This window comes from Pinus tabuliformis, chromosome 8 (genome assembly GCF_031772625.1).
Source record: "Pinus tabuliformis cultivar Carrire ecotype Pingquan chromosome 8, CPIR1, whole genome shotgun sequence".
In the NCBI taxonomy this organism is placed as follows: Eukaryota; Viridiplantae; Streptophyta; class Pinopsida; order Pinales; family Pinaceae; genus Pinus; species Pinus tabuliformis.
This window is the reverse complement of record NC_142294.1, coordinates 1,879,268,818-1,879,294,055: the sequence shown is the minus strand read 5'-3', so window position 1 is coordinate 1,879,294,055 and position 25,238 is coordinate 1,879,268,818. Positions and strand designations below refer to the sequence as shown.

Sequence of the window (25,238 nt, the reverse complement as noted above, 5' to 3'; positions counted from 1 at the left end):
TAACTAAATCTAACCTTATTACATCAGAGGGCTCAGATTAAACAGTTGAGCTCCTTTTATTTACTCTACCTAATCTACTTACCTGCCAAGATTAAAAAGTTTGGTCAGATTTTATTTTCTAACTATAAACATGAAATTGAAACATGAAAAAGCCAAGTTTACACATTTTGACCATCATGGATTGTGGCAAATATTACAAGCTGCACACAATCATTTATTTTGCACAAAAAGTAAAAAGTAGTGGCATTTTGACTTGCACACTTTCATGGTATTTTCTTTTCTTGGGCTTCATATTTTTCATCTTTTTTGACCTTTTTGTTCTTTTTGTCCTTTGATTTTTATTTTAGGACATACCCTCTTTACATTTTTTTAATTTTTTGAATATGGAAAACATCTATAGAAAGCAAAGGTATGTACATATTAGAGGTTTAATATCAGCCATTCAAAAATTATGACTTCTATTGGTATAGGAACCTAATATTGGTTCCACTTGGGGATGGAATTTCCTAGTGAAATGTTAAGAACTTATAGATCAATAGCCTTCTAAATTGTTGTGATGTCACTCTGCAACTTTTCCCTTTTCACTTTTCTGCATTAAACCTTTGAAGCTTAGGGCCTTCTCTTCGGGCTTCAACTCCAAAGAATCACTATCCAATCAACTCTAAACTTTGAAAACAGAATATGTACAAATGATTAGTTGAATCAGTAACTAGGTTCAATGTATTGTTTAAGCATTCAACCATTAACTGGTCCTCCTTCTGCTTCTGTGCCATCCATTTCTCTGAGGAAGAAAGCATTATTACCTCTGAATGCATAGATGACATATGGGCCTTTCCATAGGAAATCAAATTTCCCATGTTTACCTTTATCCTCTCTTCTTGAGTCCCATTTCAAAACTCTATCCCCTAGGTAAAAATATTCTACCTTAGTCCTTTTATCAAAAACCTTCTTGATCCTTTCTTACACAAATTGAGATCTCATGTACAATTCTTCCCTGGTCTGTTGTAAATGAATTGTTTGGTTGATTCTTCTTTGGATGTCATTTGGTTCAACCTGCAACTCTTGGAGCAGCTTCATCACTAGTGTTCCCAAGGATGATGGGAAAACAAATTCCATTCCATAAACTAATTGATAAGGGCTAGTACCAATGAACTTCTTTGTGGTTAGCATGTCTGCCCATAAGGCATTCACTAGCTTCTTGTTCCATGTTTTCTTATTGTCTTCTAACAATTTTTTGATGATATTCACTCAACTCTTGTTTGAGGACTCTACTAGTCCATTTCCTTAGGGGTAATAAGATGTGGAATGGCCCAAATTTATATGGTAGTTACTACAGAAATCAATCATTCTCTTAGACTTGAAGGCTACTGCATTATCAATGATGATCTTGGTTGGGCACCCAAATCTAGATAGGATGTTGGATTCAGGGAAGGTTATTATAACAGTGTCAGTGGCTTGCCTTGATGGTATGGATTCTATCCATTTGGTAAAATAATCTGTAGCAGTAAGGATCCATTTCTATTGTGCAGAGGAAGGTGGGTGGATTTCACCAATGAAGTCAAGACCCTATTGTTGAAAAGGTGCTTCAGTAGATATTGGTTTCAGGGGGAGGGGTAAAAGCTTTTTCTTTCCTTCAAAAATTTGGCATTTATGACATGAGGTTACAAATTTCTTTACATTAAAAAACATAGTGTGCCAATAGAAACCAACTCTAAGAATCTTGTCAGTAGTATTTTTCTAGTAAATATGTCCTCCATAGTCACCTGCATGAAACTCTTGTAACACCTTGTCAGACTCTTCTTTCAATAAACAATTAAGAAGGATACATTCATGATTCCTCCAAAACAAAGCATTGTTAAGTATGTAAAATTTTAAATATTTCATTTTTAAAAGCCTACTTTTGGTCCTGAATAATTTGGAGGAGCTTGTAAATTTTGTGAAACATATATGATGTCAACATACCATGGTGATTCAATAAAGGCCTGGCTGATTGGTTGAGTCACCATCTCCTCTCCATTATCCATTTCTGCAATAAAATTTATGTCTAAGGCCTGACAATTCGATTCAGCCATGAGCTTGGCTAAACCTTGGCCTTTGATTAACTTGGTTGGCTTGATTTCTAGGTCATATTCTAATACAGTAGAAATGGATTTCCCTCTCTTTCCATCTAGACCATCCTGAGTTAGGATATCCTTGACTACTGCATTGGGGACATAGGCTATTACATGAGAATATAAAATGTAAACTCTAAAATCTTTGATAGCTTTGAACAGAGCAAAGGCTTTCTTTTCCATTATATTTTTCTTTAAAGGGGCATCTCTCAGGGCTTTGCTAAAAAATGCAATAGGTTGTTCGTAACCCTAATCATTTTTTTGCACTAAAATTGTAGCAATTGTGTGTTCTGAGGCAAAAGAAAATATAATGAAATCCCTATCAAACTTTGGACTGACCAAAACTGGTGTCTTTGTTAAGGCTAGCTTAATATCTTCAAAGGATATCTTAGCTTCAATGGTCCATTTTATGGTCAAATCTTTTTCAACATGTTATTCAATGATCTAATTATTTCTGCCAAGTTAGAAATAAATTTTCTAAGAAAGTTTATTTTTCCTAAGAAGGCTTGTAATTCTCTAATGCTCCTAGGGTGTTGTATCTGTAAGATGGCTTCAATTCTTGCAGGATCTATTATAATACCATCTTTAGAGATTATGTGGCCTAGTAGTTATCCCTCTTCTAACCCAAATAAAGATTTTCTAGGATTCAAAGAAATTCCATACTTCCTACATTTGATGAATACATGCCTTAGATGATCTAAGTGTTGTTTATCAGATTTTGAGAATACAATGATATCATCTAAGTATATTACTAGGAATTCATGGATTTCCTTAGCAAAAGCTATGTCCATAGCTCTTTGAAAGGTGGCCCCTGCATTCTTTAATCCAAAAGGCAGCTTCACATACATGAATGTGCCCCAAGGAGTAGTGAATGTAGTTTTTGCCTAGTCATCTAGGTGAACTAAAATTTGATTGTAACCAGAAAACCCATCCAATAATGAGATCCTAGTTGACCCTACTATCTTTTGTGATATATGATCCATTTTAGGGAGAGGGTAATTGTCTTTGAGTGAAACTTTATTAATATTCCTAATATCAACACACAGTCTAATCTCATCAGTCTTTTTCCTTGTGGGTACCAAATTTGAAACCCAATCTTGTTATTATTTTGGCTTCATACATTCTTCTGATTTCCTTTTCAATAGAAGGTAATAGAATAGGATTAATCCTTCTAAGCTTCTTTCTAAAAGGTTTTTGATTTTCTTTTATGGGGATGGTGTGTTGTATTATGCTGGTGTCATAGGACTTGAGGTCCTCATAGCTCCAAGAAAAGACATCTTGGAATTCCTTTAGTAGTTCAATGTATTTCACTTTTTCAGTAGGAGGTAAGGACTTTGAAAGTTTTATCAATTTCATATTTTCCTCAGTACCTATGTTACACTCCTCTATATCATATTTTAGGGGTTCTATTTTTGGTTTTCTAGGGACATCATTTGAATCAAACAAGTCTTCCAAAGGAGTTAAGCATTTCAGAATCTTCGTTAATTATCTCTTCAATTTCAACTTGCTTTAGGTTTTGAATATCTGATTTTGTAAACTTTGTGGGATGGAATCTATCTCTCTCTTCATCTTCTAATTTGTTAATTTCTATTTAATCTGTAAAACAAGGATCTAATGTTATGTCAGTATCTATATTGCCATATACAAATTCTTCCTCTAAAGTTAAAAAATTATTGATTTGTTGGTCATTAGTGAATACTTTCCAGTTTTTCAAGTTATCTGGGATAGTAGGTCTGTAACGCGGAGGGGAGAATTTGTTTATTCATTTCATTTGTGTTTTTGTCATTTGTTTACTTCATAGACTTGACAGCAACAATCGAACTGCATCTTTCCCGGATGCAAAGTAGAAAGTTGATGCTTTGATCCGGTTGCTAGACTTGTCTATGATCTAAACAATGGATCCACAAATGATTTGATGATCCTTGTGATAGTCTTTAGTACCCTCTCAAAGCATCCCTCTGTTTATACCTTGCTTGTGTTTCTGATTTGGCCTCAAACAGTTGATTTTTGAGCATTTTGTGACCCAGAACCCAGGAGAAACGAGAGTTTCTCCTTCAGTGCAACTGCTGTGAAGGCAGTCTGCATTTCAACGCAGGTCCCGTGAGGGCTACCTACGCTGAATGTCAAATCCTCAGTGTTGAGGTTGCGCTGAACCAGTTTGGCTTTGTGCAGCTGGGGTTCTCTGCTGTCTGTTGCCCTGTTTTGATCTCTGTTTTTTGCAGCCTTTAACCAGCATAGGTACCAGTCTGATAACTCCTTTCTTTGCTTAGATTCCGCCTCCTTTTGTACAAAAAGACTGTGAATGTTTTTATGTGTTTGTGGCGTCATTTACAGTTTTCCTTTTGTGGTGTTTTTGTTTGTATATAATTCGAAAAAGGAAAGGTTTTAAGCCTTATTTTTGGCTATTTTGAGTGCGGGAAAGTGGTTTTATAGATTCCACAACCTCTTTGGTAGAGTTTGGGATGAGTATTGTTATAGGATGGGGACATCGTGAATATAAACATCATTTTTGCATCACATAATATCATGAGTGACCACTCATTAGAAGCTAACCCATAGATATAGCCCATAATAGGTGAGATCTGTTAACTACCTTGGTTTTTTTTGTCTCTCTATATTTTGTTATTTATTTCTTTAGTTCAATCTTTCCATTCATTCATTAAGCTAACTTACGCTTATAATTAACACAAATTAAGTCGTGAATTTTGGATCAATTATGAAAATCAAAAAATCATAGGAGTAGAGTTGTGGTATTCAATGTGAAGGTCATGTACAAAGATCAATTGCACAAGGCGAAATAGGAAAAGGAAAACATTGAATACATAGTATTTAATGAAATCACATAAAAATAAATTCCAAAGCTGCCCACAAATCAATAGGTTCAACAACAACAACACTAAGATGTACCTTCTACAAATGCTATTAGAAAATCAACCAAGTTAAGTAGACCTTGTAAATGATACTCTCATTCATTGTATTATGTATTTTTGACCACCAAAAAGATAGGAAGAAGCAATGCAAGTATAAACATGAAAGAAATAAGAGTAAGGCATGAAATTAGAGATGGACTCTTTGGTACATAACTAGATTTGGGACTTGGTCCCATTGCCTATAGGTAAAAGAGAATTGCAAAATAAATGGCTATAGAGGTTGAAGGAAGAAGATGAAGGAAAAAAGAGGTACTAGGACATGATTATTGTAAAGTGGTTTTCACAGAAGAAAGATATAGGTTTTGATGAAATATTTTCTCATATTGTCAAAATGGCTTCAATTACTATTTTACGTTTAGTGGCGGTCGAAGATTTGCATATTGAACAATTAGATCCGGAAACAACCTTTTTCATGGGGACCGAGAGGAAAGTGTGTATATGCAACAACCATAGGATATGAGGTTGAAGGGAAGGAAAAGTTAGTATGCAAACTGAAGAAGAGCTTGTACATTTTAAAGAAATCTCCAAGGTAGTGGTATTTGAAGTTTGATAGGTTTACAATAGAACAAGCTTATATCAAATGTTAGCCTAACCATTGTGTTTATTTTAAGAGACTAAATAATGGAAACTATACTACCTTGTTATTTTATGTAGATGACAAGTTCGTTGTGGGGTCCAACATGCAAGATATAAATGTGCTCAAAATAAAATTAGGTAATTTAATTTTTATGAAGGATTTGGGTGCGGAAAAGAAAATCCTCGGTAAGAGAATAACAAGAGATGGGAAAAATCACAAATTTACATTGTCTTAGTCTTGACAGTGTTGGCATTGATATCAGCTTAGTATTCATGACATGCTTATGCATGGTCTTGATGAGTTGTTGATTGCAGGTGGTTAGGCTGATGAGATGTCGGTGCTACAGGTGATTGAACTAATCCTATACAGTGAAATGATCACGATGTTGAAGATGGCAGGAGAAATGGACTATGAATCATTGAGTTTTGTATGGCTACAACGACTATTGTGGCCTTGCCACTGTCAGCCAACAACACTACAAGACTATTGCAATGTTCCCTCTCTATGCCTGCAACATTATGCCTAGGCTTCCTAGCATATGCCCACAACACTGCCTGTAGGGTGCGAAGGCAAATACCATGGGATTAATCCATCAAATTTCACATGGAACAACTAAGCACTATTCTACCAAACAATAAAGCTCATACTTATTGACATTTCTTTACACTCTAACCAATAAAATATTTTGAAGGCACTTTTGGTTATCTCTTGTTTACATGGTTGTGATGTTTTGAAAAACCTTTTGAACAAGCAACATGATGAAGCAAGAGGTGATGAACAAAAACCAAATTAAATTTAGAACCAAATGGTTGGTATCTATAATAAGCATCAAAAAACACACTTCATGATACATGTAAGGTTGCACAACTTAAAAAACCATGAAAACTAACTAAATTGTAATTTCTTTATTATTATTATTAGAAAAGGAATTCATATATAAACTAAACATATATAAATTGAACAAAAACATGGATTAATATTTTTAATTAAGGAGATTTACTCCTACTTTACCATGAAAGTTCTTAACGTGTAAAAATAAATTGTTTCAATGTCATAAGTCAATACTATGACTTATCAATACCACATAAAAACTCATAAGTCATTTACTTCATATGAGAGTTATTTATATGACTTTATTTTTAAACGATAGAATTACTTTAAAGATAAATATGAACCATTAATATAAAATAAAAAATATTAAATATAAAAGAAAAATAAATTAAATTCTATTTAAATAGTGTATGCTATATTTTTTTTTTCAAATAATTGATTGAATAGTATGACAAAACAAAACAAGGAAACCAATCTGCATAACCGTCGGCCAAAAGGTATTATATTGACCCCGTGTCCTATAAATTCAATTCAATTCAGCATGCAATTTTAGAGTTTGTGATCACCGGTTAAACATACATTGATAGTAAAGTGGTGATGCGAGAGATCTTGTACTCGCTTTGTCGCAACTCCCAACTCGTGAAATAATATTGTTATTGTGTGGAGGCACAGAGTGGAAATCTCTAATGGCGGGCAAGTCGAAGTCGAAGTCGAAGAAGAATAAATCGAATAAAGAAGAGAAGGTCACGCAGAAGAATGAAGAGATTATATTGAAGCTGCCGGCGCCTGCGCAGGTGCAGGCGCAGAAGATAGAGTGGGAGGAAGGGAAGATAGAGTGGGAGGAAGGACAGGCTTTGATCTCAAGAGGTTTGGGAAACTTGAGAAAAAGAGTAGAAGGCAACTTTAAGAAGGATGAATTATTTTTCTCCTATGAGGAGTTTATGGAGGTTTATTTGACTATTTGCCAACTGTGTTTTCAAGGCCACCATCAGCAACTGTACGAAATGTACAGGAAGTCGTTTGAACTATACATATCTTTGGTGGTTTTACCGGCATTGAGTAAACAAGAGGGTGGTGATGGTGAGTTCATTTGTAGGGAATTTGAAAAACGTTGGGAAAATTACAAGATCATGGTCCAATGCATGTCACACATGTTCTCTCATTTGGATCGCTACTTCGTGCGCAGAAAGACCGGTGTTGTGCTGCCCAGTCTCAGAGCAGTTGCGCTGCTCTGCTTCCGTGAGCTTGTGTATGATCACGTACGGGTGGATGTGAAGAATGGCGTGTTGGATTTGATAAATCGAGAGCGCGAGGGAGAGAAGATTGGCATGGCTTTCGTGAAAAACATTGTGAACGTTTTCTTGGAAATTGGTAATGGTAATGGTATGGACTCGTACAAGAATCATTTTGAAAAGCCCATTTTTGAAGATACTGCAACTTACTATGCTCGAAAGGCGGCTTTATGGATTGTACAGGAATCCTTGCCCCAATATATGCTAAAAGTTGAAGAGTGTCTGAAACATGAGAAGCAGAAAGTTGCCCCTTATTTGCACTCCAGCAGCGAGCACAACTTAATGGAGATAGTAGAATATGAACTCCTCTCCCGCTATGAAACTCAACTTTTGGAAAAACAGGATTCTTGTTGCCGCGTGTTGTTTAGGGATGACAAGAAAGACGACCTTTCCAGGATGTATAGGTTGTTTGGTAAGATACGCAAGGGTTTGGAACCAGTGGCATGTATTTTAAAAGAACATGTAACTACCGAAGCAATAGCATTGATTAAATGGGTAGAGGATGCTGGGAATGATAAGCATGAATATGTGCCCAAGCTTATTGAAATCCATGGCAAGTATAAGAGTTATGTAGAGCATGAATTTCAAAAGCATAAGCTTATTCTTCTGGCTTTCAGGGAAGCATTTTCTGTAATGTTTGATAAAAGAGTGGGAGGAAGCACGAGTGCAGAGTTGTTGGCAGAATTTTGTGATAGTGTACTCAGGAAACCTAAACTGATGGACGATCATATTGAGAGCATTTTCCCAAAAATCGGAGAACTTGTTTATTACGTTACGGATAAAGATTTATTTGCAGAATCTTGCAACAAGAAATTAGCCAAGAGATTATTGTTCGACAGGAGAATGGATATTGATCATGAACAGAACATACTGTCCGAGTTGAAGAAGGAGTGTGGTACTCTGTTGACATCAAAGATGCAGGGCATGCTAAATGATTTCGCTGCTTCAAAGGAAATTCAACCTAGTTTTACGGCAAATTAATTAATTTTAGGTATCACAACTTTTGACAATTAATTAATTTTAATAGTGAAGATAAAGAGACAAAGAAGGGTAACAGAGAGAGAGGATAGACAAAGATGGAGGGGGGAGGGATAGGGAGAGAGGAGACAAAAAGCTCAGGGGGGGTGAGATAGAGAGACAAAGAAGGAGAGATAGAGGAGGGGATGTTTATGTAATCATATATAGTAATTAGTTTGTGATTAAGAAGAGAGACAATCTTGTCAAATACTACAAGAAATATTCTATATTTCCCTCCATCTCTCCTTCTTTTTCTTTGTATCTCACCCCCTCAAACATGCATGCTCTCTCTCTCTTTCTCCCATCTATATCTCTATCTCCCTCCACCTCTCTTTAATCCCTATATGTCACCCCCAAAACATACACACTCTTTATCGATATCTATCTATCTCTCCTTCCATCTTCCTCTCTCTCTCTCTCTCTCCATTTTCTCCCTCTCTCCCCCCTTCTATTTGTCTTCCTCCTACTCTCCTCTATCCCTCTCCATCTCCCTTATCACTTCCCCCCCCCCTCTCTCTCTCTCTCTCTCTCTCTCTCTCTCCACATTTCTTTGTCTATATGTCTTTATTCTCATGTCCCTCTCATTCACCCTTCCTCTCTCCTCTCTCTCACATCCTCACTCTCCTCCTTCATCTCTCTTCATTTTTCTCTCACCTCCCTCTGTCTCTATCCCTCATCTTATCTCTCTCTTTTCCCTTTTCACTCTCCCTCCCTCTCTCTCTCCAATTTTCTCTCTTTATGCATTTATTCTTCCCACCCTCTCTTTCCTTCAAACTCCTTCTCCCTATCCCTCCCTCTCTTTCCTTCTAACTCCTTCTGCCTATCCCTCCCCCCTCTCCTCTCTCAAGTCCTCTCTCCCTTTCTCTCACTCCCTCTATCCCTCCACCTCAATCAATCTATGTCTTTGTTCTTCCCTCCCACATATATCTAGAGTTAATATATATCGTGATATATAAATATATATTATAATATAACAAATTTAATATTGTGTTAATCAAAATTTATTAAATTTTAATAGTATTAATATTAAATGTATTCATACTAATATTAAATTTAATAATAATATTAACATGAATATAATATAATATATTATATTCATACTATTATTGAATTTAATAATAACATTAACATGAATATGAATATTCTTATTTCCATGCTTGGTTCTTTGCTTTTACAATGATGGATTGGACATAAAGGAAAAAAATAAATTAATTTGCATAATGAAAAATTGGGACAGCATGAAATCAATATTTGAGAGTAGGGGTTCTTGAAATGTTGCATTTGATTACAAGATGTTCTTCAGCCAATGAAAGAAGCAGTGCTAGGGTTTTCAGGTTTTTTCTATGGTTTTGAGAAACCTAACACCTCTGCTGTATACGACGTTGACAACTCTTCCCTGGACCTGCTCCATAGTTTTGCGCTGATGGATGGAATGAACATCACTGCAAAGGGGTGGGGAGAGATCCCCTCCTACTGAAATATTGTGAGCGGTGAAACAAGTTCACAAGGCGCACACACCGTAGGCACACAAAACATTCATGGGAAAGGACCCCTTGTCCTTGGAGCCCAATGGTAGACTTGCATGCCCAACTAGTGCCTCCTAAGGGAAACAAAGAAGCCTCACTTTGTCATACACAATAATAAACTCAAAAATGATATGAAATATATGAAGGACCACATAATGATCTGCAAATTTATAGGAGTCTCGCTAACTGAATGAGACTTGGTTAAGTGGATTCAGCATAAATGGCAACCAAAGGGCCATATGAGACACTGGGAGGAGTGTTATAATCTAGATCTGGAAAAATTCGTAGCTGATCCAGTATGGGTTCGCCTCTTTGGCCTCCCGGTGGACTTCTGGGATCAAATATCCAGGAGGGTATCGACAACTCCAAAGGAAGTTTTTTGAAAGTTGTAGACTCCACGAGAAGGGGAAAGTACATGCCTTACACAAGGATTTGTGTTTATATGAATATAACAAAACCCTTACGAGAATCCATTGAACTGGAATACCACGAGGAGGTATCGCAACAACCCATTAACTATGAGCATATCCCCTTCAGATGTTGTAGATGCCATGAATATGGACATTTGTTCTGGGACTGCCTGATAAAATAGTCCAAGACCCCGGAGCCATCCAAAGCCAATAACTTAGGGAAATCACAAGAAGTGGAGGGATTTCAGGAAGTACAAAGGAGGAGGAAATCTGAAAAGAATCTTCATACTTCTACCCAACTGCGACCAAGCAAAGGACCATAAAAAGATAATCGATATGACATCTTGAAGGAGGAGGAAGAACCCAGGGAAGGTTAGATGGAAGCAATAGGTCTAGACAATGAGCTAGCATAGTAAAAGGATGGAATTAGTGCCAAAAGAAAGGCTGAAGAGGAAATATAGAGCATTTTATATCAGAGGATCAGAAGAAACTTTACAAAGAAACATTCCAATAGTACATAGAAAAGCAAGGGATAGGGGAATTGCAATGGAGATTATCTGACTCACCTCTGCCCCATGATAAAAGATGCTAAGTGCTTATTAGTGTAGCAAGGGTCCTCTAGCTCCCAAGCTGTTCTGACTAACCCTTTTCCCAAAGGGCAGCAATTACTTGTTGATGCAAATTCAAACGCTGGTACCTCTACAGGGGGCAACCAAGAAGGGGAAAATTCCTCAACTTTTTATATGATGAACTCTCACATTGACATCGCTATGGGAACACACGATTATGGTGAATCAGAAACATCTAAGGCTAAATCTATCCCTGAAGCCACAGACCCACTTCATATTGAGTGACCCTCTCTTGAGTATGTACCTCAGATACTGAAAGGTTCCGCAAAGCACTCGACTATTAACCTAGTGCTAGGGCAGCCCAAAACTACTCGATTGTAGAAGATCTGGCTCAAATTCCTTGTGCTATGTCTACATTGGAGGTACTCCAGTCATGCCCTACTCAGAGAAGTGCTTTGTTTTTGGCAATTGGTGCAGTAGATCCAAAGAATTCTTTAGTGATCACTTTTGATATGCTAAATGTCAAAAAGAGACTTCCTCACCATATGGCTTTCTAGATAAAGTCCACTTACCGAAAGATCAATATTTTTTAGACAATTATAGATGAGGGAGCTTCCACATGTGTGATGTCTATGTCATGTTGGAAGGCCATTGGATCACCTTCAGTTGTTCCTTCACCGACTCTTTTGACGACATTTGATGGACATTCTCATAGGCCACATGGGATTATCCTGGCCTTTCCTATATGTGTTGGGGGGAAGGTAGTGAATATTGAGGTAGAAATCATTGATGCGAATCTGGATTATAAACTCCTCTTAGGAAAGAATTGGATTTACGAGATGGATTCCATAGTTTCATCTTTATTCCGCATCCTCTATTTTCCTCATGAGGGGAGAATTGTTAAAATTGATCAGTTGGATTATTCTCCAGGTGACTCCCATGCAACTTCGGATTCTACCGTTACATTGGTGGATAATTTGCATCAAACTATTGAGAATTTAGGAGTTGGAATGTACTCTTCATTAATGGGTACATTTGATCTTCCTGCTCCTACAGCTAGAATTAATGCAATTTCATCCTCTGGGGGAGCTTCACGGAAAGAGTTCTTTCGAACTCATTATTTTTCGGACCCTTGGACCTTACCTTCATCTACCACCACATTAGATGGAGGGTAGGTTGGTGGAATGGAATTCCTATGTCTACAATGGAACTTAGCTATCAATCTATCATTAACTCTACAGACAACCATCCCACTCTTTTTTCACAAGAGGAGTTAGATGGTGATGTGGCGCCAGCTTGGACCCTCGATTCTACTTCAGCTCTAGATTGCTTGGATACAGTCTTACCATCTGAATAAGCAATCTTGGAGTCAATCATGGGTGTGGATAGACCGTGGGAAGATTTACATCATCGTTCATATTTTCTTCCTCCATTGCATGAAGTTGAATCTAGGTTCTCCACTCTATTTACTAGTGATGTTTGTGCAGTTTCAAACCCTTTGGCTCCAACACAATTTTCCGCAAAAGGTAACATGTCGGTTATCTCATGAACTGTACCTGTAAACATATCTAAGAATCCTAACATGATTGAAAATGTATTCATCGGAGTTGATTGTTCCCCCGAAGAAATCCAAATCTACACCGACCTCTTTAAAGAATTTTGAGATGTGTTCGCTTGATCTTATCAGGAAATGCCTAGAATTGATCCATCTATAGCCCAGCATGAGATAAAGAAGTATGAAAATGCCAAACCTATTCGTCAAAAACTTCGATCGGTCAATCCTTGAAAAGTGGTGGCTATTACGGCTGAAGTTGAAAAGATGCTTAAGGCAAGTTTCATACCTCGTTCCTGTAACTGAGTGGGTTTCCAATCCAGTCCTGGTAGATAAGAAGCAATGAACGATCCGAATGTGTATCGACTTTAGGGATTTGAATAAATCTTGTCCAAAAGACAATTACCCCACGCCTTTTATTGATCAAATTGTTGATGAATGTGCAGGTAACGAAATTTTTTCGTTCATGGACAGATTCTCTGGTTAGAATCAAATTACTATCCATCTAGAGGACCAGCACAAGACAACCTTTATTTGTTCGTGGGGCACGTTTGCATACAAGAAGATGCCTTTTGGTCTTGAACATGTTGGAGCTACTTTTCAGCGGTCCATGTCTTATGCTTTCCACGACATCAAACATGTTATCGAAGCATACTTGGATCACTTAGTTGCTCATTCTCGAAAGAGAATTGATCATCCCAACCACCTTCGGTTAGTTTTTGAGAGATGTCGTTTTTATAAAATCTAGTTGAATCTAAATAAGTGTGTTTTCATGGTCATGTCTGGTTGGCTGTTAGGATTCATCTATGAACTAAAGGATTCGAGTTGATCCTTTCAAGGTTGAGGCAATAATTCAGTTGCCTCCCTTGTCTTCCATTCATCAACTTCAAAGTCTCCAAGGAAAGGAAAATTTCTTGAGGAGATTTATAGCAAATTACGCCGAGATTACCAAAGGATTTATGTGTTTGCTTAAGGAAGGGGTTCCATTTTTATGGGATGACTTCACGCAACGATATTTTGATGCTTTGAAAAGAGCATTAACCTCTGCCCCATTATTGAGTCCACCAGATTATGGTAGAGATTTCCTTTCGTATCTCGCTACGACAGAATCAACCATCCATATGGTTCCAATTCAGGAGGATGATGCTCTCAGTGAGCATGTAATATACTACTTGAGTCAATGCTTAATAGGACTTGAGCTCTCCCATTGAGAAATTAGCCTTTGGAGTTGTCCATGTTGTCCAACGGCTTCATCATTACATTCTACTCCGCAAAACGTTCGTCTTAGCAGGTGTCAATCCTTTTCAGTTTGTCCTCAGTAGGCGAGTGATTGGGGGCAAATATAATCAATGGATTGTTATTTTTCAAGAGTTCGATCTCGAGTTCTTGTCAGCTAAATATAAGAAGTCATTAGTTTTTGCAGAATTGATTTCGAAGCTGCCTTGTGAGGAAGCTATTGTTTGTGAGGAAAATTTTCCTGACAAACATTTATTCCTCATTTCTTCATAAGATCCCTGGTACGGAGATATCATTATATATCTCCAGACTTCGAAGTTTCTACCTTATTTCTCAAAAGGTGAGCGTTGAAAGTTACGTCACCATGCCAAAAGCTATGTCATTATTGGTGATACATTATATCGTAGAGGGGTTGACTCAATCCTTAGGCATTGCTTAACTTTGGAAGAAGCCGAGTTTGTACTTAATGATTGCCACAATGGAGCTTGTGGGGGTCATCTATCAGGGCTTGCAACAACCCAGAAAATTTTGCGTGCAGGCTACTTTTGGCCTTCAATTTTCAAAGACTGCATTGAAACAGTTAAATGTTGCCACCCTTGTCAAATATATACTGGGACAATGCGTGCGCATCTAGATCCACTTTTTCCTGTTATCACTGTTGGTCCATTTACAAAGTGGGGCACTGATTTTACTACTTGTAATCCGCCTTCGGCAGCAAATCACAAGTACATCATTGTGGTCGTAGACTACTTTACAAACTGGGCTCAGGCCATGCTTACTTACAAAAATGATAGTGAAACAGTAGCCTTGTTTCTTTTCAACCAGGTTATTTCATGATTTGGTATCCCAAGAGAGATTTTCACTGACCATGGTACTCACTTCCAAAATCAACTAATGATCGAATTGGCTCTCAAGTTGGGCTTCCGACAGGACCATTCATCTCCATTTTTTCCTCAGGCCAATGGGCAAGCCAAAGCCGTGAATAAGTCCCTTAACACTATCTTGCAAAGGAAAATTGACAAAAAATGATCCAATTGGTGCATCATGTTGTACCTGGTGGTCTGGGCATACCAAACCTCCATTATGCCACTGGTTTTACTCCTTTTCAACTAGTTTACGGGTTGGAATCTATTTTCCCTATTGAATGTGAAATTTTGTCCCTTAAGCTAGTTGTAGAACTTCTTCCAGAGACGTCTAGTCTCGAAGAATGCCTCGCTCATTTGGAACATTTCGATGAGCAGCGTTGAGATGCAGCCATAATAAACGAAGTCCACAAGAAGAGGGTTAAAACTTAGTATGATAAAGTTGTCCATCCTCGAGTTTTTTCTAAAGGCGACCTTGTCTTACTCTATGACCAAGACAAAGATGCCCTGGGGGCAAGAAAATTCAAGTCTATGTGGTATGGTCCCTTTGTATTCAAGCGTGTTTTGGGAAAAGGGGCCTATGAATTAATTGATTTTGAAGGGAACAAGCTGGCAGAGCCCCGAAATGGGCTCTACCTTAAGAAGTATTTTGCTTAGGCTTCGACCGAGAAATTGCTTGTTTGTATATCTTGTATCTTTGTAAATATTTATCTGGCATTTTGTGATATCGACATTTTTTATCTGCTTTGGCAGGTATTGATGGATGATTCGATATATTTCAGATTTATCAATGGTGCAAGTCCACACACTCGAAATCTCGTTTCCACAACTTGGGTGATTTATTTTCCATCTGGCCAGTTGATGGTGTCGAGGGGAGTATGTATTGGCCCTGCTTCAAATAACATTACCGAATATACTGTCGTTATTAATTTACTATCCGAAGTAATATCTTATGGGATTGATTCGTTGGTAGTTTATCTAGACTCACATCTGGTAGTGTCGTAGTTAAATAATATTTATCGGGTGCATGATCCTTATTTACATCGCCAATTTCTAAGAGTGAGAGTGTTGCAACGATCATTTATTTATATTACATATGTTCACATTCCATGATCTGAGAATTCATTAGCAGAATCTATTGCTAATCAAGAATTAGATTGGCATATTAATCATTCATCAAATTAAATAACATCAAAAATTGAATCTGTATATATATCATAAAATTGCTTGTATATAGATAAAGTGTTCAAAAAATAATATACAAAATTGGGACAAGATGCCCTCAAAATTTGGGTTCATGCCCATAATCATGTCTAGTCATACATAGGTCTATCTATCGACCCGAATTAGGATGAGCAGCTAAAAATTTAACCACCACATTGGCTAGACGCTGAAGTATCCGGACCCAGTCCTATGGTACCCCTACAATGTGGCGCTGCATCTCCTCAGGTAGATCCTCTATGGCTATCATAGGTACCTGGTGAGTTAGTCTCACCAAGATTCTCTGAACTGCATATAGGACTCTCTCTGTCTCAACTGCTGCCTCTTCGGCTCCTCTTCCGTGATGCCTGTGCCTCGGAAATCCATCTGGTCTCACTGGACCCACATCTAGAACATGGTCATTTTGTCAGTATTTTATCTCATCAAAAATATTTCTAAGTTCATTTCATATTAAAAATCCAAAAAATCTTAAAAATTCATAAAAAACTTAAAAATTGTTACTTATGTCTCCCCATGCTATGTTTGGTAGTCATCGACTGCGATGATATGTTGATCCCACCAGGTGAAAAACTCATCGTAAGAAGATGTCCTAAGCATGTCTCCACCTCCAAGGCATTTCATCAAGTCCACCCATCTACCCATTCATGGATCTCTTGGGCTGTTGATGGACACTGATACTTTGGGACGTAGCCTAGGTACCTTCTCAAAGAAGAATGAGCACAAGATAGTCCCATATCCAAAATTCTTCATCTAACCCTTCTGAATAAAGGTCAATTGGCTCTTCATGTTAGTCAGAAGAGGCATGCACCAGTCGAATACCATGGTATGACATTCCACTGCCAGGCTCATGGACACTCGTGATGCCTGATGTAGGGAAGTTGACCCATTTACCCATGCAATGGTAAATAGCATAATCCTCAGGGATCAACTTTCCACATGTTTGATTGGAATTTGACTTCCAATATTCTCTGGATGTCCAGGACAGTATATATGGACATAGCCTTCTTCTAAAAGACTACTTCTCGTCCTGCCAGTTGAATGCATGACCTCTCCTCTTCGGGAGAGATCGATAATAAAGTAGATGTTTTCATCCTCAATCCGAGGCATCTAGTCTATCATGAAGGCATCATCCTCCGCACTCCAGTAGTGGATCAATAGTTCGAGCAAGCGTGTATTGGCTTTCATGTTTGGAATTTTGAAGAATTTCAATAAGCCACAGCCTCTCAGCGTGTCTAATGTAGTTTGGTCATTCATTACCTCATTATCAATAGTGGTGTGCTCTCTTTCCCTCCAAGTGATAGTCATCCTACAAAAAATTGGAGTTTCAACCGTTATTTTTTATGTTAAAACTTTAACTCACGTACACGTGGGTTCTCGTTTCACACAGTCGTGTATAGGGCCGTCGTATACGCAGGTTGATCACATCCAACTCGCATGTACACAGAGTTGGATTTTTGGGCATAATTTCCCACGGCTAAAACTTTAAGAAAACTTATAAAAACTATCACAAAACATTATAAGTATGATTTGAGGGTTACTTGATAACTTTGGTGTGATTTGAACGGTCCAATTGTTCAGAGGAAAGCTTGCTCCATTTTGCTCCACAGCTCTTTACTCCAAACAGAAATGAACAAATTGTGAGTCCAAAAGTCATTATATAACTTTGAAATTGCAAAATATTTTTTCAAAAATTGATTTTTGTCTCATGGATTTTTTGACCTGTGGGCTTGGATTGTCGAGATTGGGTTATTTTTTCAGGATATTTTGGATGCCTTCTTCGAGATGTTATTTCAGTCCCATGAGCGCTAACTTGTCATGGAAGGTATCATTCACTCACTAGCATATAGGTTAGGGAAATAATTTTTCTGCTGCATCTTTCATACTAGCCTCCATTCAGAGATACGTTAGACATAGGGTCAAAGCCATCGAATCTTGGTTAGCAAACCATTTTCACTCGCCGATTTTTTAAATCATGATGTGATGGTAGAGCCATCCTTTACATGGGCATCTTAGTTGGAACCTCGCTGACATTAGTTTCCCATGCTACTATACTGAGTAGGCTTGGGAGTCCTCTTTAGTCCTGCCATGACTTATGTGTTGAAGACACATTCTCCTTTCTTCTGCACTAATTTCTGGCCTTATACCCTAGAGGTTCCATTGTGTTGAGTTGTACTGCTGCATTGCATTTTGACTATTTTCACCTTTTGGCCTTGAGCCGGTTTCACTTGGACTCATGTTTAAGCCACTTATTTGACCATGTGTTCTGCAAAATAAACCATGCAATCACTTAGCTTTTGCAACTTGATGCATCCTTTTACCCATGGAAAGAACATCCCTTTGAGTGTCCTTGACCAGTTTTGCCTCCCTGCATTAACCATAGAATTGTTCCCCTCCCAGAAACTAGATCATTTGTTTCTCTTACACTCGTTCTTTCCACTGTACTATAGCATTCTTTTATTCTTTTTCCATCTTAAAGAAAAAGACAAAAAAATTATATATTCCAAAAAGAGTAGGAACGGGACAATATTTCCATATATTGTTGGTAGCTAGAGTCAGTCGTGTCGCCCTTGAACAAAGCACTTAAAAGAAAGTATCTCCTCCATTTGGGCGGGATTTAGTTTGACTTAGGTGCACCTTCACTTGTTATTGAGTCAGTACTCCTCCGATTGGTTACATCTTCCAATCATATGGAGAGTTTTCTCATGCCTCTTGCATGAAAAACTTATACATAGTTATCATATGCTGCCATATAGTCATCATTGAGTCATGCTTTTTGTTCAAGGGAAGTAAGCCTGAGTCGGCCTCTCTGTGGTGTCCCTTGGCCTATTTTTCAGTCGGCCATCCCTGGTTGTCAGTGTCATGTTTTTCATCACATCAGTTATATTGGTCCTTTGCTCGTGCCAGTTTGAGAAGGTCTCCATTGACTTCTTGCTAGCGGGTCTTGTCCTTATCGACTACGACATATTGCTCTAAGGGCAGACCTAGAGCCACACCCTGACCCTATTTTCATTATTGATAGGTCACCTTGTGCTCAACATCGATCAGTGTCATGGGTCTTTGACTGAGTGGTTTCCCTTGTGTTCAACATCATCTTTCACTATCACACATCAGGATTCGTGCAGTGCCTTGGTTTTCATTTGACCCTATTGGTGGATTCCTCACCTCTGTGTCAGCTTTTATTATTGGTTGGTTCATAGGGGTTCTATCGGGCACTAGCTGCAACTTGTGTATGCCAGAAACGTGCTTTGGTTGGGTTACTACATCTTTTTCATCTAATTCCTTCCACATTATTGGCCTATGGGTTACACTTGTGCTAGATTGATGCAAGATGCCTTAATGCCTTCCCTCTAGCGGATCTTTTCCTATCGACTACGGCTCATTTTCTCTGGGAAAAAGATCTAGAGTCCATTTAGCAGTACCTTGGGGTTTATAATCACCAGTGGCAGATTCCTTCGCTATCGACAATGGGAAACCATCATTGTCCCTTGATTGATATATTCTTCCATGTGTTTGACTTCAGCTCATTCATTCACACTTGTTAGATTGTACTGGGTACCTTGACTCTCATTATCATTATCGGTGAGTAGTCTCGTGTTTGTTAATGGTATACATCAATGACCAGTAATCAAATGATTTCTCACGTGGTCGACCTCAGATCATTTATTCCCATTGTGTAGAAATGTTCCGTGGCAGTCAATGAAGACCTCTAGTCGCATCAGCATGTTTTGGTTCACTTGTCAGTTGCTCCTATTGTTGCTAGTTGAAACCATTCACCTTATATGTTGCAGTTCTTCACAGCGACATCTTATATGCTGGAATCCGAGCTGCGATGTAGTATCATTCCATCATGTTCATTTGGTACTATTGGGATCAGTTTTTTGACATCAGTGATCAGCTTCATCCTTCAACATTATTGATCATCTTCTTATATGTGATATTCAGACATGTACTTTTTCGATCATGATCAGATGATCCATTATGTACTTTCAGTTTCTTTATACTTGTATACATATTAGATCTATTTGTACTTGATATGCAGACATGCTTTACTTTCTATGAGCATGGGTATGCCCGCCTCAGAAAACAATTTCTTTATGATCTCTTTTGATGGTTTGGCAGGCTGAATTCTAGTGAAGTCCTTCTCAGTCTCAACAAGATTCTTTCCATACACTTAATACATTTCAGTCATCATGTACCCCTTCTGACCTCATATATTAGGGGGCATCTGTTATAGCACCATTTACCACCCTTGGTATTTGTGATGCTTGGTTTATGGCCTAGGGCAACCCCTCCTTCCATACTTGGTCCAAATATATTAAAAACAGTGTTTTATTCCCTGTACGCTACTTTTCCCTAAGATAAAAGCATGTACATGTGGGTCAATCAATACCCAACCAGCGTATATGTGTTAAAACACTTAAAAAAATTAAATTTCCTTAATTATGGGCAGATTTCACGGGTTTTACCTGTTGATTATCTCTTATTGCCTGTGGCCCAACTATTTCCCAACTAAAAAACTAATTGGGAGAATTATAAATAGACTTCCATAGGAAGGCCTTAAGGAGGAGAAGAGATAGAGTTATTATACTAAGATTATCCCTGACTGAGTCTGATGAATCCATGTGCCTCATGCACTTGCCCAAGCTTCAGGAAACCCTTGCTTCCTTGATTATAGATATTCTCCCTCTTGCTTGAGATATCATGGTGTTGGTTATGGAAGAAGATTGTTGAAGGCTGGGATAGGACAAATCCAGAGGATGGTTCCACTTGGAGCCTGAAGAAGAAGACTCAATTGAATTCTCTCCATGTTATTTATAGCTTACTGCAATAAAAGAAATGATGTCTTGTTTCCGAAACTAACCTTGTTTATGCATCAAATTGTGTTGTAATTCATGTATGAACGTTGTTTTGATGTATGATCAATCATTTGTTTATATGATATAAAGTCAATTTCATGAATATGCTTTACCTATATACTGCTATGTATGTTTGAATTGAATGATTTTCAGGTTTGAAGAACATCGGGAGTTGCAGAGGGTCTGAACCCTGCGGGACCTACTCGAACGAAGGAAAACAAGGTACGGTCGCTCTTACATAGTTTGATTATATAATCATTTTTCCTGAGCTGTATGAGTGTTTCTCGTTGTAGTTTGCTTCTTCTCTGTTGGAGTTCTAACCCAAAGCCCTACAGTACTTATTCCCGTAACACACCTACAACCATGCTCGACATTATTCTATGTAGAAATATGCAATTGAAAATTATTTTGGATACATGCCTAATTATCCTTTGGATTTTTTTTAAGGAAAGATATTGTGCTAGATGGACATAATGATGCAGACAAAGCTATGAAGTTTATTCAGAAAATTAAATTGGAGCATCAAGAATTATAAGAATAGTTGGAGAAGAACCAAACTAGGTACAAGGCAAGGCGTGATCAACATGAGGTGGATCATCAATTTCAAGTAGGTGGTCATATTTGGTTACACATCAACAAGGAAATACTGAAAGGTGAAGGTAAAAAACTTAAACCAATCAGGTACGGTTCATTTATAGTTTTGTAAAATATCATTTCTAAATATTTTCATGTAGATTTACCATTGTATATGGAATTCTATTCAGTTGCAAATGTTGAGAACTTGAATTTGTATGAACCTCCAATGATCGTGGATAAATATGGGAGTGTTAACTTCCTTTTGTTAATAACTTTGCTTTTGAAATACTTAAATGAATTGTAGAAGGGTATTATCCTTGACATAAAGATAAAGACTTCGAGAAGGGGTGATGTGGAATATCTTCATGTGGATTTAAAAGGAGTACATCCAAGCAAAGCATGGTGGATAGGAATTGAGAAAGTGAGGGAGTTGTACCCTCACATATTTTTCAAGTAAACCAAACTTTTGTTCGTATAAAATCCTCCAATGTGGAGGATTGATCCAAGTGGATCTTCATGACTGATAATAATGAATGTTCTCAAATGAAAATGAAAAGTTCATTAAGGAGCTCATCCAGATCTTTCCAACGACACTTGAACGAAGTCAAATGGACATTATATGAGGAAGTTATGGCCTTTAGAATTTTTGGCCAAACAAACAAACAAATGTGTAGGTGGGACACGTGGCATCACCATAAGCTGACACATTATAGTAGGATTTTGACATGGCATGTTGACTGTAATATATTGATGCTAATGTGGCATGACAGGTGGACCAATTAGAGTGTGACATATGGCACTGCTGACATGGTAGGGGGTTGACGTGGTGTTGATGTGGCACTAATGTGGTGGGTTGACTAAGTGGCGATAAGGCAGGTTGACTATGTAGAAATGTTATTCAATCATATTTCTCCACATGAAAACCTTGGCTAGTAAGGTTAGTGAAAATGCCAATGAGTTGGTTTGAACCCTTGACCTCAGTGGAACCAAATGAACCAACTATCATTATTCCATCGGATAACCATTGTGACCATGCTAAGAAGATAGCTATTTAAAGTTTTATGGTTTTATATTGTTAAAAATGGAAGGCTTTACCATTGGATACCCATTGTAACCATACCAGAAAGACAAATATTTAAATTTTCAATGGTTTTATACTGTTAAAAGGGGAAGGTTCATAAGCTTGATCCCACGATCTCCGCCCAAAAAACTAGACATTACCATTGCGCCATTAACTAATTGTTGGTATTGTTATCTCAAAATCAGGCCCTGGAAGGCTGCAGACCAGGAAGACTTCAAGTAATTGTTTCAGACCAATCTTTTAGCTAAGGCTTAGACTCCTTAGCCTGAGAGGGCTCTCTCAAAGGATTTAAGGTTTGTGATTATAATTTAGATGGCTAACTCTTTATAAAACAAATAGGAATGAGGCTAGTAAAATCTAAATTAACAAGCATCCATTGGGCTCATGGAGTCATATTTCATTTAGCATCAACAGTGACTTGGCTTTGCAATAAAATCAAGGCATTCAGACTTCAATATAGATAAAGTACATCAGACACAAAAGGGACAATATTTGAGCATATGAAGGAAATTAAAACACTGCAAGTGATTTCTAAGTAATCAAGTACCCATAATACTGTATACAACATGAAAGACAACAAGAGGAATTCACACATTGAAGTCACTATGATTCTTGAGTAGCAGAAGCCATTTACAATATTACCAAAAGAAACAGAGTCTTTACATAAGCTTGACAACAGAGCTTTTTTACATAAACTTCCAACCCTTATTACATTTCTTTTTCTCCTATATATAGACCTGACTGAGATTCCTCCTTAAACATTAGGGGAATTCGAAATCTACTTCTAATGACACCTGTTTAACCTTTAACTGCCTATTAAATATAACAAACTGTAACTAGACTTTCTAGAGATTTAAATCAAGTAGGAGTCTAACTCCTTATTATGCTAATAATAGCCTTGATTACAAATGTTCTCGTTCTTTGACATATAGTCCCTTTTTAGTTTGGCTATGATGAATGTTCAAAACTCCATGCTAGTCTTTAATGTCACAACTTCTCCATTTCCCTGAAACATAGGAAACTACCCTTGCTCATCGGTCTTTAGTTTGCCTCAAAATTTTCGAATCCAAAGAAGCATGTTCTTTATCTTTGATTATCCAAAATGTAATAGATGGCCATGTCCTTGATGTGTTGTCCACCTCTTTTATGTGTAAATGCAAAAACTCTTTCAAATTGCTTTGACATATCTTGAACTGTGGTAAATGTGCTCACTTTATGACAAAAAATTTAAAGTTGGATTCGAATCCATATTTTCTCCACCTGTCTTGACCTAGTTGAATGTTGATAGCTTCATATGATACCTTGTATATATGCCCCTTTCAAAATTCCCACTTATGTTTCAAAACTAGTTGACTGATATTAGATTGTTTAGCTTCAGCAGTTTCGTAGTGCGCTACGAAACTGCTGAGCTTTAGTCATCACCTTCAGCAGTTTCGTAGCGCGCTACGAAACTGCTGAGTTGTTTCAAAAATCACAGTTTCAACCCAAAACTTTGCTATTTGAGCACTTTGCTATTTAAACATTCTTTCAACTGTTCCAAGACCTTTCAAAACTGAATGGGAATGTTTGAAAAGATTATATCAAGCAAAACCATCAAAACATTGAAACATATCCTTACTTGAAGTGAGATTTCTTTATGGAGATTCTTTTTGCTAGCTCAATTGTATCTTTAAGTCTTCAATTTGTTTCTTCATTACTTTGATCCCAGACCTGAGGTTTGTATTGACTTTTCTGATAAATTGAGCTTCTTTTATTGCAGTAGTCCAGCTACGGAATTGAACATTAAAATCAACCACATCAAGAATTTGAAATGTTTGGTCCTCCCACCAAGCTTGCATTTGATTGAAATAAGCCTCCCTAGCTGCAAATTTCCTAGCAGCTTTGTTTAATCTAGAAATTTCAAAGTTGGAAGATTCCAATCTCCTTTTCAAGTCTTCCACACTACCTTCTTCTTGAGTGGCAACTGTTTTTCCTTTATCCTTTCTTTCATGAGGTCGAGACACTTCCCCTGTTTCATCAGCTCTTGGTGGTACCTCCTGTCCTTTTTTGAACTTCCTTGTTATGGGTCTCCTGGGCTTAAAAACAAATTGATCAACTTGATCATCAAACTTGAGTTTCTTTGAGGCTTTGACCCTTTTAGCCTCCTCTTTTCCTGACTGTATCAACTCAGCTTGAACTAGTGGGGACTCTTCAATGTCACTTTCTTGAAATAAATCATTTAAGTCTCCCTTTGGAATAGGGATTTCTTCAATACTCACTAACTTACCCTTTTCTTTAGCCACCTGGCTCCTAGTCCTTCTTCTTTGAACTCCTCCACCTGTGCTTGATTCATGTGCAGTTTCTTTGACCTGAGTTTTCTCTTTAATTGACTGTTGGGGTGTATCCTGAATAGTCAGTGGCTTGGTAGATTCTCTTACTTGTTTCCTTGCCTTTAACTTTGAAATCCTCTTGGCTCTTGTTTCTGCTTGAGGACCAGTTGTTGTTGAAGGTTCTTTTGCAGCTTGAGGGCTGAGACCAGTCTTTCTCTTGAAACCGGACATGAATATGAATGTGTCCCAATCTCTGCCTACCCTCTGGAGTTCATGCAGAA

General features: G+C 37.7%; 1 pseudogene; it reads left to right on the top strand.

Annotated features, from left to right (window-relative positions):
* The first annotated feature begins 7,135 nt into the window (after positions 1 to 7,135).
* Positions 7,136 to 8,722, top strand: LOC149243890 (cullin-1 pseudogene; annotated as a pseudogene).
* The last annotated feature ends 16,516 nt before the right edge of the window (positions 8,723 to 25,238 follow it).